The sequence below is a fragment of the Halyomorpha halys genome, unplaced genomic scaffold (assembly GCF_000696795.3).
Source record: "Halyomorpha halys isolate HHAL.00 unplaced genomic scaffold, Hhal_1.1 Scaffold15.1, whole genome shotgun sequence".
NCBI lineage: Eukaryota > Metazoa > Arthropoda > Insecta > Hemiptera > Pentatomidae > Halyomorpha > Halyomorpha halys.
The window spans coordinates 1913894-1927665 of NW_027108914.1; the positions used below are offsets into that span (position 1 = coordinate 1913894).

At 29.0% G+C, this 13772-nt stretch overlaps 1 protein-coding gene across 2 annotated transcripts in view; it reads right to left on the bottom strand.

The window, feature by feature from the left end:
• Window positions 1–760: 760 nt before the first annotated feature.
• The window catches only part of LOC106679886 (homeotic protein ultrabithorax), a 453404-nt gene continuing 440392 nt past the window's right edge, over window positions 761–13772 (bottom strand). Inside the window, exon 5 of one of the 2 annotated variants that reach the window (XM_067047190.1) lies at window positions 761–2372. The gene's annotated coding sequence lies outside the window, so the exon portion shown is untranslated. The remainder of the gene's footprint in view (window positions 2373–13772) is intronic. The other variant, XM_067047191.1, reaches the window with a different exon arrangement.

A 13772-nucleotide genomic window follows, 5' to 3' on the forward strand; every position in this document is an offset into this window, starting at 1 on the left:
TCCTCTTAAGTGTTTGTACTTTTTTAGCTCTGACGAAGTCCTGCAACGTGGGGAAACGTTGGCTCAATTAAAATACTTATTACTATTGGAGTTTTATTTGACAGCACCCGGACCATATTCCATTTATTAATACACAATCAATCAGCGATTTTTCAGTAGGTCCCAAAAAAAAGTTTCGCTGTTTTAGCTTTAGACTATTTTAGCTTCTGAATGAATAATTTGATTGAACTTTTAGGGGTCAAAAGTGTGTTGGACTTTTTTTGATTCACTTGCATAAGACAAAAAAGTGTAATATTTATACCTCATATCTCTGAGAGTATGAATGAAATAAAATTTTATGGATACGTTAGCAGACTTTCCGCCACTTTCTAAAATTAATTATAAACACTAAGAGATCAATAGTTAAAAACACATAAGAGAAAATTAAAAACCATATTTGTAAATAGTTAAAAGAAAGAAAGCATATATATATATATTAAAAATTAATATTCATATTCTCTAGAAATAAAATAATATAAAAGTTGATTTTTTTTTTAATATGAATTTAAACCAAAATCAACCCAACTTAAGCATTTGTTATTTTAAGTTTATTAGAAATTATTCACTAGTGTTTTTTAATTTATTTATTAATGGGACGATTGGACAAATCTACAATTTGTTTATTTTTCATATTGATACTAAACAGAAATTAATTGATGGTAACTAACTATTTAGGATATAATGTAATGAAGTAGTAAATCAAACAACTTGTACAATATTTAAATTTATTTAAAATAAATTACAGAACACACTGAACACGCACACACAATAGGATACCAAATACATTTATAGGTTTCTACTACACTTTCAAATGGTATACACAATGTATTTTGTAATTTTTTGAGCAACATTTAAAAGCGTTAACAAAATTAACAAATAAAAATATTATTTTTTTTTATTTTTTTTTTATGTTTTATGCGTTCACATTTAAATATAACCTATAAACATTAAATACAGCACTTACATACAATCCCTTTTCAATAATGACACATAGCCGACCAATTATTCTTTTAGAAAAGAACATTTAAAACAATAAGACATATAAGAAACAACAACAAACAGCATTAAGGACTGATCCATTTTTGTTGTTTGTTTTTTCAAGAATAATTGTATACAATATTGATCAGGATGAGTCTTATACATTCATTAGACAAAATGTCGTAGTATACCACTGGACGGTAATGTTATGCAGATTCTTAAGGAAATAGAAGATATGGTCTTTTTTTTTTAAGGTTACAAATACAATAGTCATTTGTTACGCTGTACATAATCTTTTATAGTATGGCAAAAATATTCAAAAAAAAAAACTAAAATACAAATTAAGTCCCAATGCCGATGATAAAAATATTGTTTAAATTCAACATAAATGAAAACAATAAACAAGAACAAAAAACAGCTATCACATTACTGCAAACAATATTTATTTTAGCACAATATTATTCCTGACTTATAATTTCAATATACATTTTTTTTTTCATTCTAATCTTGTTTTTGTTGAACCTACAACTTTTACAATCCCACATTAAAATTATAAAAAAAAAATGTATGAATATTTCTTTACAATCTATTTTCTTTTTGTGATCTAGCTTTCTACACTAATGTCACCTAAACTGCACTACACAACAGAGATCTCATATGGCATGGTTAAACAATTTCATCTCTTTTAAATACTATATTTATAATTTTTTTTTTAAATTTTAAATAATCTTAGCAAATATTTATATAATATTACAACTATAGATGAAGTATACTTTATCAGGACTAATACAATTACGTATATTCGTTTCCATTAGACAGAAAAAAAACTGTCGATCACTTAAAGTTTTATATTTATATAAATCTATATTACACTGGCCAAATTTACAGAGACCATTAAACAAAATTATTGCACATAATAATTTTCATTCTGTACAAACAAAATAAAATTTAAACTTTAAAATTATAAACATTTACCAAAAAAAAAAAAAATAATAATAATCTTAATAATGAAATGGCACAATCGAGCCTATACTTATATATATAATATTTATATATTTATATTTATATATCAATAATATAAACACTTTAGGTAATATCGATACATTGAATGTACAATTTCAAAATCATAAGAAAATAGTTCTCGCCATGATTTAAATATATTACAACACATCGGTTTCTCTATCTTTGGATTTACACGGCGGATGATGGCGAACATTTGAGTTCCAGTAATAAAATTGTTTATATATATATATTCTTTTTTGGTTTTGTCAGAGAGTATACACCCAGCGAGGAGTTCGTCCCAAAGCAGTCCAATCGAATTCTTAATTATATATTTCTTTCATGCAACTGCGTTCCTGGAAAAAAACAAAACAAATATGGAGTTAGACAGGAGCAGGCTTTAGTTAATTAATTCAATTATTATTAATTAACACATATTTGTGTCAATTGATATAAATTTACCTCAAAATCCAACATGCCATGCACATATCTCCACCAAAGCATCAGAAATATCCAAACACCATTACAAAAAAAAAAAAAACCATCTCCACTTAATTTGAATAGATATCACTAAAGCGACTTTTAACCATTATCGTATTTAAAATATTGTGCACCAATTCTTTGTTATTCAATTTATCAGTTATAATTATGTTAATATTTTATAAGTAGGCACATATATAATTATAAGTAACAATAAATGGAAACAGTATTTTTGACTAAACAATAATGGTCTATATAAAGTTCTTCCTTAGAGGGATAATTCATATATATTTTTTTTAATTTAGAAATTTTTATTTTATATGACTTATAGAATTAAACTGACTAGAAATTGTATTATAAGGCGTAATAATAACAGATCTTGAAAAAATTGAATCTTTTTTTCAAATAAATTGCAAGAAAAACAGATTAAAGTTATAATTGTAATAAACAAATCTAAAATTATTCATATCAAAATATGAAATAATAATTTATTTATGAAATTAAAAAATGAGGATGCGTAATATGTTGGAACATTCAATATTATACATAGTGTAATAATACATTGATATTAAAGTTTTAGAATTACTATAAAAAATAACTTCAATTTGATTTATTTTGTAATAAAAATTACAAATAATTTTTTTTTCTTCTTCCAAACATAGTCCATAGTTGTTTAAAAATTACAGAATATCGTTAGAGACTCGTTGAAACACACAACAAGAGGAAGACAAAATTAAGACTTTACCTTGCTTTACGCTACTTCTTTTCAATTTCCAAGAAATTTTAATTTTTTGATAAATAGGAACCTACTTGTTCAGTTTTCATTTTTGTATTCAGTTTTATTGTTTCTATTTTGCATTATCTTCTCTTTAGCTATCCAAATCCATTTTACTTATTTAATATTAATTTTCTATACCTTAGTTGTTTACAGTTTTTTTCTGCTATTTAAGTCCTATATCTACTTATTGCCTATTATTTGCTATTGTGAATATTATTTAACTTGTTTTATCATTATATTTATTTAATATATTAATTTTATCTTCATAATTTGACTTATGATTCCTTGTAGATTGTTAATTATTGGGTAATATTATTATTTTACAGTAATTTGTTGCATAATTTTATGGTATTTTGTATATATAATATTTAAAATATTTCTTTGCAGATACAGGTGTGTAAACATGTATAAATTCTATCCTATTTGCAAAATATTTTAGGATGATTGTTAATCTCATATTGGTAGTATGTTATTAGATGGAAATTTTCTTAACTTATTTTTTTTCGACTATTATTTATTATAACCATTGCCCAATATTTTATTCTACTATCATTTATACATTCATTAATTGTTGATGTTCTTTTGTGAACTTTAATATACTTAAACCATAGATTAAATTTTGTCAATACAGTTATTTCTTAAGGACTGAATTAATATAAGTGTAAGGAAAAATAAATATATGTTATTTACTTTTATTAAATAAATACTATCGATTTCATTATTATTATTATCTATTTTATTTTATTTTATATTTTACTTTTATTATTATGTGGTAATTTTAACGCATTTTCAGGACCTTTTATATCACCTCTATCGCCCTTTTAAATAGTGAATTTTAATAGGCTACTATTTCACACTACTAATACACTAGAAGCAACTGTATAGTATAAGCATAATTTGAGATATTAATGAATGTTCATTCCTTCCTTGTCCGGTACATCCCATAGTTTGTTTCACTGCGTGGCAGGACGATCCTTCAGGACCCACTTGCTTTCTTCTCTTTCAAAGCACTCACCGATCCAGATCTTCCCATAAGAAGAAACCTAAGCCAGAGGACACGACAAGATGCAAGAACTAGATCGTGACAGGGAGGAGTTCCTCTTACCAATAAATAAGGCAAATACCAACCTGCCAAGTCAAAAATGGGTTCGACCAACCGGCAACTTTGCCAAATTACACTCACGAGTTACCGCCTTGAGGCCCAAGTAATAGAGTCTATATTCAATCAGGGTAACAAGCCCACGAGGAGAGCCGAGGATAGAGCCCTAATCGCCCGCCATTACGCTAATGTCTATACTTCTACGTAACGGCCTAGCCTATTCAATCATCAAGCGGTAAGTTCGGTATAATTTTTTACTAGAGTAAGCCCAGGGATATCTTAGCTTAGTTCAGTTAGCACGGTATGTTTAATTTCCTTATTTTAGTATTTGTTGTGAATTTTGAAGTATTTAGTACTCGGAATTAAACAAATTTACAGGAGTATTCGTATCATTGATGATTAGCCGTGATGATATCAGTAAACAAATAAATATCAATTTTAAGAAGTAAAATGTTGTAAATTTGTTTGCCAACAATAAAATCTTCATATCTAAAACAATGTACTCATAAGCTCTTGTATACTCTCATTACAACAACAAAAAAATTAGTTGGTACACGAAATCCTATAGATCGTACCAATGGCTGTGGTTAATCTTTGAACATCCTACTAGCTTTTGGGACAATCTATAGAGCGACCACAAGAGAGAAAGAAATCCCTAAAATATCTTTGGAAACTGACCATTTCATAATAAAATAAAAAACATTTTTTATCACAGATGTGTACGGAAACCAAGAAAACCAGCGATATGTCCACCATTGTTTCTGAAAACCTTTAGTGTCAGGTTTTTTATTCATTTTTGTGAATTAGGAATTTTGACTGCTTAGTTTTGGGTCAGCCAATGTAATTCAGAGTAAATATGACGCTATAGTTTCTATTGCAGGAATGTATTTTTTCAACTGGAATCTCTTGTTATTAATATCTCACGTCGGTTCACACTTCCTTAACATTCTCATGAGGTGTTCTTCAATACTCTTATCAAAAATATATTGAAAAATCATTCTATCCAATGAAAGTCATCAATGAACCATAATAATGATACTTTATATTAAAACGTATTTCATTGTGATCGCGAGTAGAAACCATCGTGCCTTTGAAAACCTAGAGCTGTACAATATAAATTCGATTGTCCCTAAAGAATTTTATTAATTATTCTACGGATTTTTCTGAATGAATGTTTTGTCAAGAGGATAATAGAAAAGTCAGCCTTCTGAGTTCCAGAAACTGCGTATAGGTATGATGGAAAGTAAAATTAGATTAGGTATGAAACAGTTTTATTCCTCAAACTCCATAAATAATCGAATAAAAACATGTTAAATTGGGCCTTTAATGCAATAATAATAAATCTATAAAATAAATTAAAGTAGTTACCCTAATGATTTAGAGCATTTGTCCAAAAATGATCGTGTTTTCTCAATTGGGGTAGAGAAACCCTAAATAATACAATAAAAGCCTGAAATATTTGTTTGTATATTCTAAAAAATCCCTCATAGGTCATTTAATTGTGTATAAATAAAATTAGATAGAAATTATTTTCCAGTATTTTTAAGCCCCACCTTTTGCCAAATATTTCTCAAACTATATTGATACATAAATATTATTATTTTTTTGACCAATTTCTTTTACACATTATTTTATTTATGTAATGCATACCATTTTTGCAGATACGAATTGATTCATTAGCTAATAAATTCCTATTTTACAACTATAACATTTTCTAGCACATTTTTAAGAAAATATAACTTTTTTAAAATATAACCCACATGTGTCATAAGCATTGTAATGCATCCGCCGCCGGCGGTCGACCATGCTTCAATGCAGTTCGAAGACCCCTCAGGATTTATTCTTCTGGTTCAATTGCCCGGAAAGATCCTTTAGAAAACACCCTTCTTCTAGTACTGCTATGTATTCCGTATATATTTCCAGGAATAACATTCTTCTTCTTAAATTATGGGCGCTTTCGGGAACTTCTTGGAAGATAACTGTGCACTTATTCAATAACATCAAGTTGAAAATCTTTTTCTAGCATTGTCTTGTTCTAAAAGGAAAAAATGTTTCTGTGGGTTTTATTATTAAGAATTGTTAGGCAAGAAAAAGGAAGCTTGATATTAATTAATTTCAAATTTAAACTTTAAATCAATTCGTTATAATCTTTGACTAATTGCGTATTCATTTAAACTATGTCGAATAGATGAGATTTTTTGTTATAAGCAGTATTTCAAGTATTGTATTCTGTTAGTTTAAAGCTGGAATCTAAATTGTATTACGACAAATAATTTAAATAATTTAGCTAAATGAATTCAATTATTCCGGAAATATTAAATATTTAAAGGAACAACATTTTTTTATCTTTGTACTTATTTGAATATTTGATTTTTTTTTTTTCATTCTAGACTAGAACACTCCACTATTTTGTTTTCCATCCTTTACTTTATCATTTTCTAAATTAAAAATGATTAAAGAATTTAAAAGAATAAAGTGAAACCCTCCACTCCCGCCCTCCGTGATAGCCTTACTTATCTGACTTTTCAAACCAACAATTATAGTGAGTAGATTGGTCGACGTACAATATGTCACAACCTCACGAGAGAAGATCATAAAACAAAAAAAGGCCATCGTTTTCAGCAGGACCCGCCCCACTATGACCCCCAGAGAGCGACGGTCATATATATATATCACAATTGAAATATTTGCTCAAAACGAGTATAATATAATACAAAATACAAATATAAAGAAGAAGTGTAGCCCGTCATACAAAGTTATTAAGAGCTCTCCAATTAAAGCCTTTTACTAAACTGAGTGGGGGTGGGTAGCTTTGGGTTCTGGAGCCCTCCGGGGTCCACGCAGGCTCATGAAATGGCGATCGAGCGTGATTCTGACTAAATCACCTCCTTGCTCAACCGTTGGTTTAGTAACAGTACTTCCTTACAAAGTAGTGGCTACAAAGGGGTGCAGACACCTGACGATTTTACAAAGTAGTGGTTTTTGCGGTTTATTTTTATTACAGATTTATTTTTTATTTTTATAAATAAACTGAGGTATTGTTGTGGTGAGCAGGTTCGCTGCCCAAAAATGTTTAATGTAATTTCACTATACTTGCGATTATTATTGCGATAACACGAATATGAAAAACCGGCAGTTAAGTCTTTCAAGTGATTTTTTCTAATAGGCTTCATGAATATTACATGATAGTTTCATCAAAAAAGGCTGATAAATATTAAACATTAATAGTTTTGATATTAATAATCTGCGAGCAATAAACATTATTTCCAATGTCAAAATTTAATATGATGTTATTGTTAACTTAAGTAAAGTGTACGAAGCATTGCACTTTATAAAATATTAAGTAAGATTAAGTGAAACTTGACATTCACACCTAGTCATCAATGTGAATAAAACACTTACACACATCCGTGTTTCCATTATTGCCGGCCAGAGTGCAATCCATCTCCCGAGCCATGAAGAATAGAAGCAGAAAGCGGCCGAACTAAGTGCATAATGAATAGTAATGGTTGAGGGACCCATCTTATAAATCCACAGGCTCCCATATCCTTCATCCAGGCCTTGCTATTTATATAAATAACACAGGGTTCCATTCTGGCGGGAGCGGAAGACCGAATAGCACAGGAAGTCGGTGGGAGAAAACCGCCAAAAATCCGCGGGATTTCCCGCGCCGCAGTTCCGGGCTCCGGTCTGCTCTAGAGCTTATTTTTCCATATTTTTCGCAGGCCATATCTTCGAGGTAAGTAGACAATGGCTTTTTAGTTAGTTTTATAAACATTTATAACACGTCAATTTTATTTATTTCTACAGTTTTATGTAATTTTATCTAGTTCTACTTTCGCTGTATTACACCGGGACAAAAATTTTTTAATGAAAAAATATAGTGCAGGGCAGATATTTCCAGCCCATTTTTCCCAATTTATTGATACCAATTTCCCAAAATTTATTGAATTGCATCATAACATATTTTATTTGTAGCAATTTTTTTTTTTTCGTGAAACACAAACATGGTGTAAACAAATAAAATTAACACTGATAAGAAAAAAGTACTAAGGGCTGGTTGCGCCATTACAGTTTAATCTACGATATTTTAAATCTCACATTTTACATCAAAAAATTAACGTCCAAATCTTGGGGAAAACCTTATCGGTCAATGATAGCCGGTTAAACTGAGATTTAAAGCAAATCTAGGTTTAAGTAGGTAACCATACAGGGAATCTTTCATAATTCCAGTTGGATCTGTTATCTAGCAAAGGCGTATTGTATCATTCTCTTTATTTCCAAATTTAATGAAATTGATTAGATCGAGATAGACTATTTCACAGACGACAAATATTTCAAAGAATTAGTTGCTCAGGCAATAATAAAAAAAAAATTACTCGACCAAAGCATTTTTTACAGTAAACGGATGAAGAATTTTTTTTAGCAATTTCGATTGTTGAAAGTTGCTGTTCAATCAAATTTAAATTTAATTGGACCCAAAATTACTAACTATAGGTATTGAGGAGTTCAGCAGTTATCTTAGTTCCAGGTAACCTTGTTAACAAAACTGTGGACCAGAATCAGGTTGTTATGTTACCAGAGTTTTACTAAACTCTTGGACTAACTTAAGTTAGAAATATTAGTTTTACTGGAGACTGATGCAACCGGGCTTTAGACGGTTAGTTACGTGATGAGAAAAAATGTCACAGCTAAGGGGAGGCGTTTACTGTTAAATGTATACTTAGTTGAGATACAATGGAACCGCAAATCCCACTAACCCCCTAAGAAAATAAAAAAGAAAAGAGAGTGTGAGAAAAGTGTTTCATAATCATTTACTTATAAATAAAATGTAAAAAATTTAAATAGAACAGATTACAATGATACCTTATTTCACCGAAAATAGTGAGATTTAATGCATAAAGGTAAATCTTCCTAAATGTGAATGAATACAAACTTTATTGTGTTCCACAACTTTTCTCCTGTATCGTGGGCAGCTGCCCCCCTGAAGTGAAATAAAATTATTAATTTTATATTCAATAAAAATTAAATTTCAGGCAAATATTAATTGAAATAACTAAAAGTTCACTGCGACAACTTATATAATTTAATGTTGAAAGGAATATGGTCCGGGTGCGGTCAAAAAAACTCAAATAGTAGAATTATACTATTTTATTGAGCCAACGTTTCGCCCCACGTTGCAGTGCTTCGTCAGGGGTAAAAAAAAAAAAAAACGTGGGGTTGGCTCAATAAAATAGTATAATTCTACTATTTGAGTTTTTTTGACCGCATCCGGACCATATTCCTTTCATCTTTACACACGGTCAATCAATAATCTTCCAGTATATAATTTAATATTTGCAATTTTCTTAAAATGTTGGTTTCATTTGCCTTTTCCGTGATGAAATATCACAACCTGATTGACTATTGCTTTCCCCTTCCTAATTTTGATAGTCTGGGTACGCCCATGTCTCCTGTATGTTGCAGAACGATATTATAATCATACAATCTTTATAAATATTTTATTTTTACTAACACAGTAAAGAATAATATATAAATATATACAGATTTACCGTAATGAAATTTGTTTTCGTCAAAATGAATAATGAATATTGTCTATGATAATAACATTTTATAGGTTATATGAATATGAATAACATATTCTATATTTTTCATTGGTTTTTATTTGAAGATAAATAAATTATATCAAATATTTAAATAAAACTACAGCTTTAAATACTTAAGAAATTCCACCATTTCAGAAAACATACTTATTTCATTAAGCAGCAAAATTGTAGGATTGCATTGAACATAGTATAATTGAAAACTAAATATTCATTCAAATAAAAAATTAAAGTTTCTAATGTTTCCGGTCCTCGGTGGGTGGAGGGTGGACTGTGTAGTTCAGCTATGCTCCGACAGATAGGGGTACGCACCCCACCCCTCCGTTACCAGATGGCGTTGTTCAATGGATGCTGGATGGAGGAAGGATATTCTCACTACACATTTGGCTACCAAAAATATTCTTATATATGTTGTAATTATTATAGTTTCCAATATGTTGTGAAATCCCTATGTTCTACCTTTTGAATGTTATAATTGATCATAGTTTCGAATTTTATATTGTAAATTACTTCTGGTTTATTGAATATTTCTTTTTTTGTCCCTTACTAATATAAATCCAATTTATTATTTAAGTAAAATTGTAAATTAATATTATTATTATCAGCATATTTCGCATTGGTTGAGATTAAAAATTAGGAAAATAAATGGTGTTCCCATTATTTTCAAGCAACTATCCCTACAGACCCTCTGCATTGTTGCTCCCACTTCCCCTAAACCCGAGACCAGCCCTCTCGAACAGTCCCCCAGGTGGAGGTGCCTCGAAGATAAAAGTTATATATTTCGTGGAGGAGTAACGATCGGCAGGACGGACGTGATGAAGGAGGGTCCAGTATTTCATCGGACCACAGTCCGTGTTGATACAATGCCGACGTGCTCTGCAACATATTGTTGGGAGCTCTCATTGTTACCAGCTTCCTAATAAATCCGATGAAAAGTAATAAATCTAAAAATAAATTGATATTACGTGTTTAAACGTAATCATATATAAAGATTGTGGATAAATTTGAAATAATATAAAAAAATATTATCTAAAATAATAATAACGATATACTTTCTAAATTGTTCATCTACAGAACTAATCAGAGTTCTATTAACAGAGTTTTATTAATTTCTTTTGTAATTGGAATCATAATTATAATAATTTCATTAATTTATAAAATCAAAATAATTAAAATGAAATATTGTGCATTTATAAGCACTGTATTAATATTTATAGAACTGATAAGAGAGTAGCTAGCTAAATAAATAATAAATATATTTTTCTTATTAATTTTAAATGATCAAGCACTCTTCAACCCTGCTACTCTTGCATATTAGACTTATAGTATATTAGACTAAAGTTAAGGCTCTATAAATTTAATAAAAATGTGGACATATTGTTGCTTGTTACTTTTCTTACAAGTTAGATAAGACATGTAATGCAATCGGGCAAAATTATTGTATACCTTTTTTTCAACGGATTTATTCTTTTACGAGAATCATGGACGTGTATATGAGTCCCTCCAACGAGCGTAATTGAACATTCAAAACGTCTTGAAAAAATTTGTCTAAAATCATCAATTTTCTTTAATATCTCAGTACATAATTCTTCCGAAGAAAAATCAGCAAAGTAACTAAAAGAAAATTAAAACTTTGTTTTTGAATTACTTAAAAAGTATAACTTTTAAAAAATAATAGTAATCATTTGAATAGCAATCTCACAATTGAAGAAACGAAAAAAAAAAAGTGTAAATGTATTAGAACTAGCGCTGGTTTCCATGGAAACCTATTCATTAGTTTTTAACTTATACATCTGCCAAAATATCTATCGCGTTTGAAAGGGAATGAAACTATGTAATAAATTAAAACAAAAAAAAAAAAAAGGAAAGAAATATTGGGGCATTATTAGAAAAGATACGGTTAACAATTTATTACAGTTTGGGGTAAAGTACTTTGAGGGGGCACATTGTGGGATATGATATATTTTTGTTTTTATATAGTTTTCAGCACTTGAATTAAATTTCAGTAGTTATAAATACAACAGAATATATTATATAAAATAGATTTTTAGTTCACTATAAGTACAAGTAGATAATACTTATTTAAGTATTAAAAAAAAATTGTTCAATACATGACCGATGGTAATAATTACTATATATTTTGGTTGTAAAAGGTTTGTTATCATTTAAATTAATTAATTTAGTTAAAGATAAATTTTCCAAAAAAAAATTATTATTATTTACATTATATGGATTATGTTTATAATATAATATAACTAAATAATAGTATATAAATATAAGATAAATTTTATAATTATTTATGATATTGATTTTTCAATATATGACTAATGGTTTCCATCTGTTTTAACATCAAATTTGTTTCTTTGTCCTCCTTTTTTATTTTTTTCTAACGAATTATTTATTTAAAGTAAATTTAACTTAGTTAATTTCGATAATAATCAGACTTTATATAAATATATGACAATTTTATAGCAAATCGTAATAACCAAATATATTTTTAAAAATTCACCTTTTATTAGCACTAATATATATTTTTATTATTCAGATATTTGATAATTGATTTAATTATATGCATAAATAAACTTTTGATTGATAAGTGACACTAACCCATTCTCGTCCTTTTATTGTTCAGATAATGCATTAGTAATTTTATACAATAAAATAATTTCCGTTGAAGTATTATTTTAAAAATTATTAATTATTTTTATTTTTTGGTAATAAATGAGCAAAAAGAACAAAATTACATGTCACAGATACAACAAATGCAGTGTTAAATGGATTAAAAAGAAATATATGCCTTAATAAAATATCGAAAGAGACTGGGTGCATGGTCTGAGCAGTACCCCCACTCCAACTCTCAAAGATAAAGTCATTTATCATAGCTCGAGCTCAGTTCATTATCAGTTAATATATAATACAGGCGTTTTATAATTTATTGCTCTATCCCGGGTGTAATATATACTGTTCAGGGGGGGGGATCTAGAGGAGGGGGTGTGGACCCCACCTTCCTAATTATACGTTCCGATCTCGAGGGACCTCAGAGCCTCGGTGGTAATCATCGCATCCGTCGCTCGAGGATTTATACCCGGGTTCTTCGGTCCGGTATCTCGTGAAGATTACACCGACACACACGTGAAACCCAGGTCCTGTCCGGGGTACCGGCTCGTGATAACCAGTGATAGCCGGTATAAATCAAGCGACTGCGGGATAGGATCGGTGAAACTTTCGTGAGGAGCCAAGAAAGGAACTTATAATAACTCATAGTTTGATTATAAGCTGGCTAAGAAAATATTTATATCTACCAATTTCTACTTTGTATCAGAGGAAACAAAATCGTTTATTGCATTTATAAATCGCTATATAAAATTAACATCATCAAACACATCTCGTAGCGTGTTGCGTGTGATTTACAATGCCCTATTTAAACACTACAGAATGAGTATCAAAGTAAATATAGAACTAATAGGGACTATCATTAGTAGTAGATTTGGGGACTGATCTATTTAAAATTAATATTACATTTTGTAATAATTATTTATAATGATGTAATAATTTTGTAACTATACTTAAGTCGAGTTGAAGAGAATTGTTGTGTATTAAAAAAAATAATGATAAATATATTTTACAATGGTTAAATCCTGAAAATCTATTTTCACCTTGTTTGTTGTTTATTGATATAAATGACAATAGCAGTAATTTATTCACATTTTCACATACGTCAAAATCGAATAACAGGTGAATTGTACGTTATTTATGATTACAACATACGTGTAACTGGAACCATTATATTGTTCAA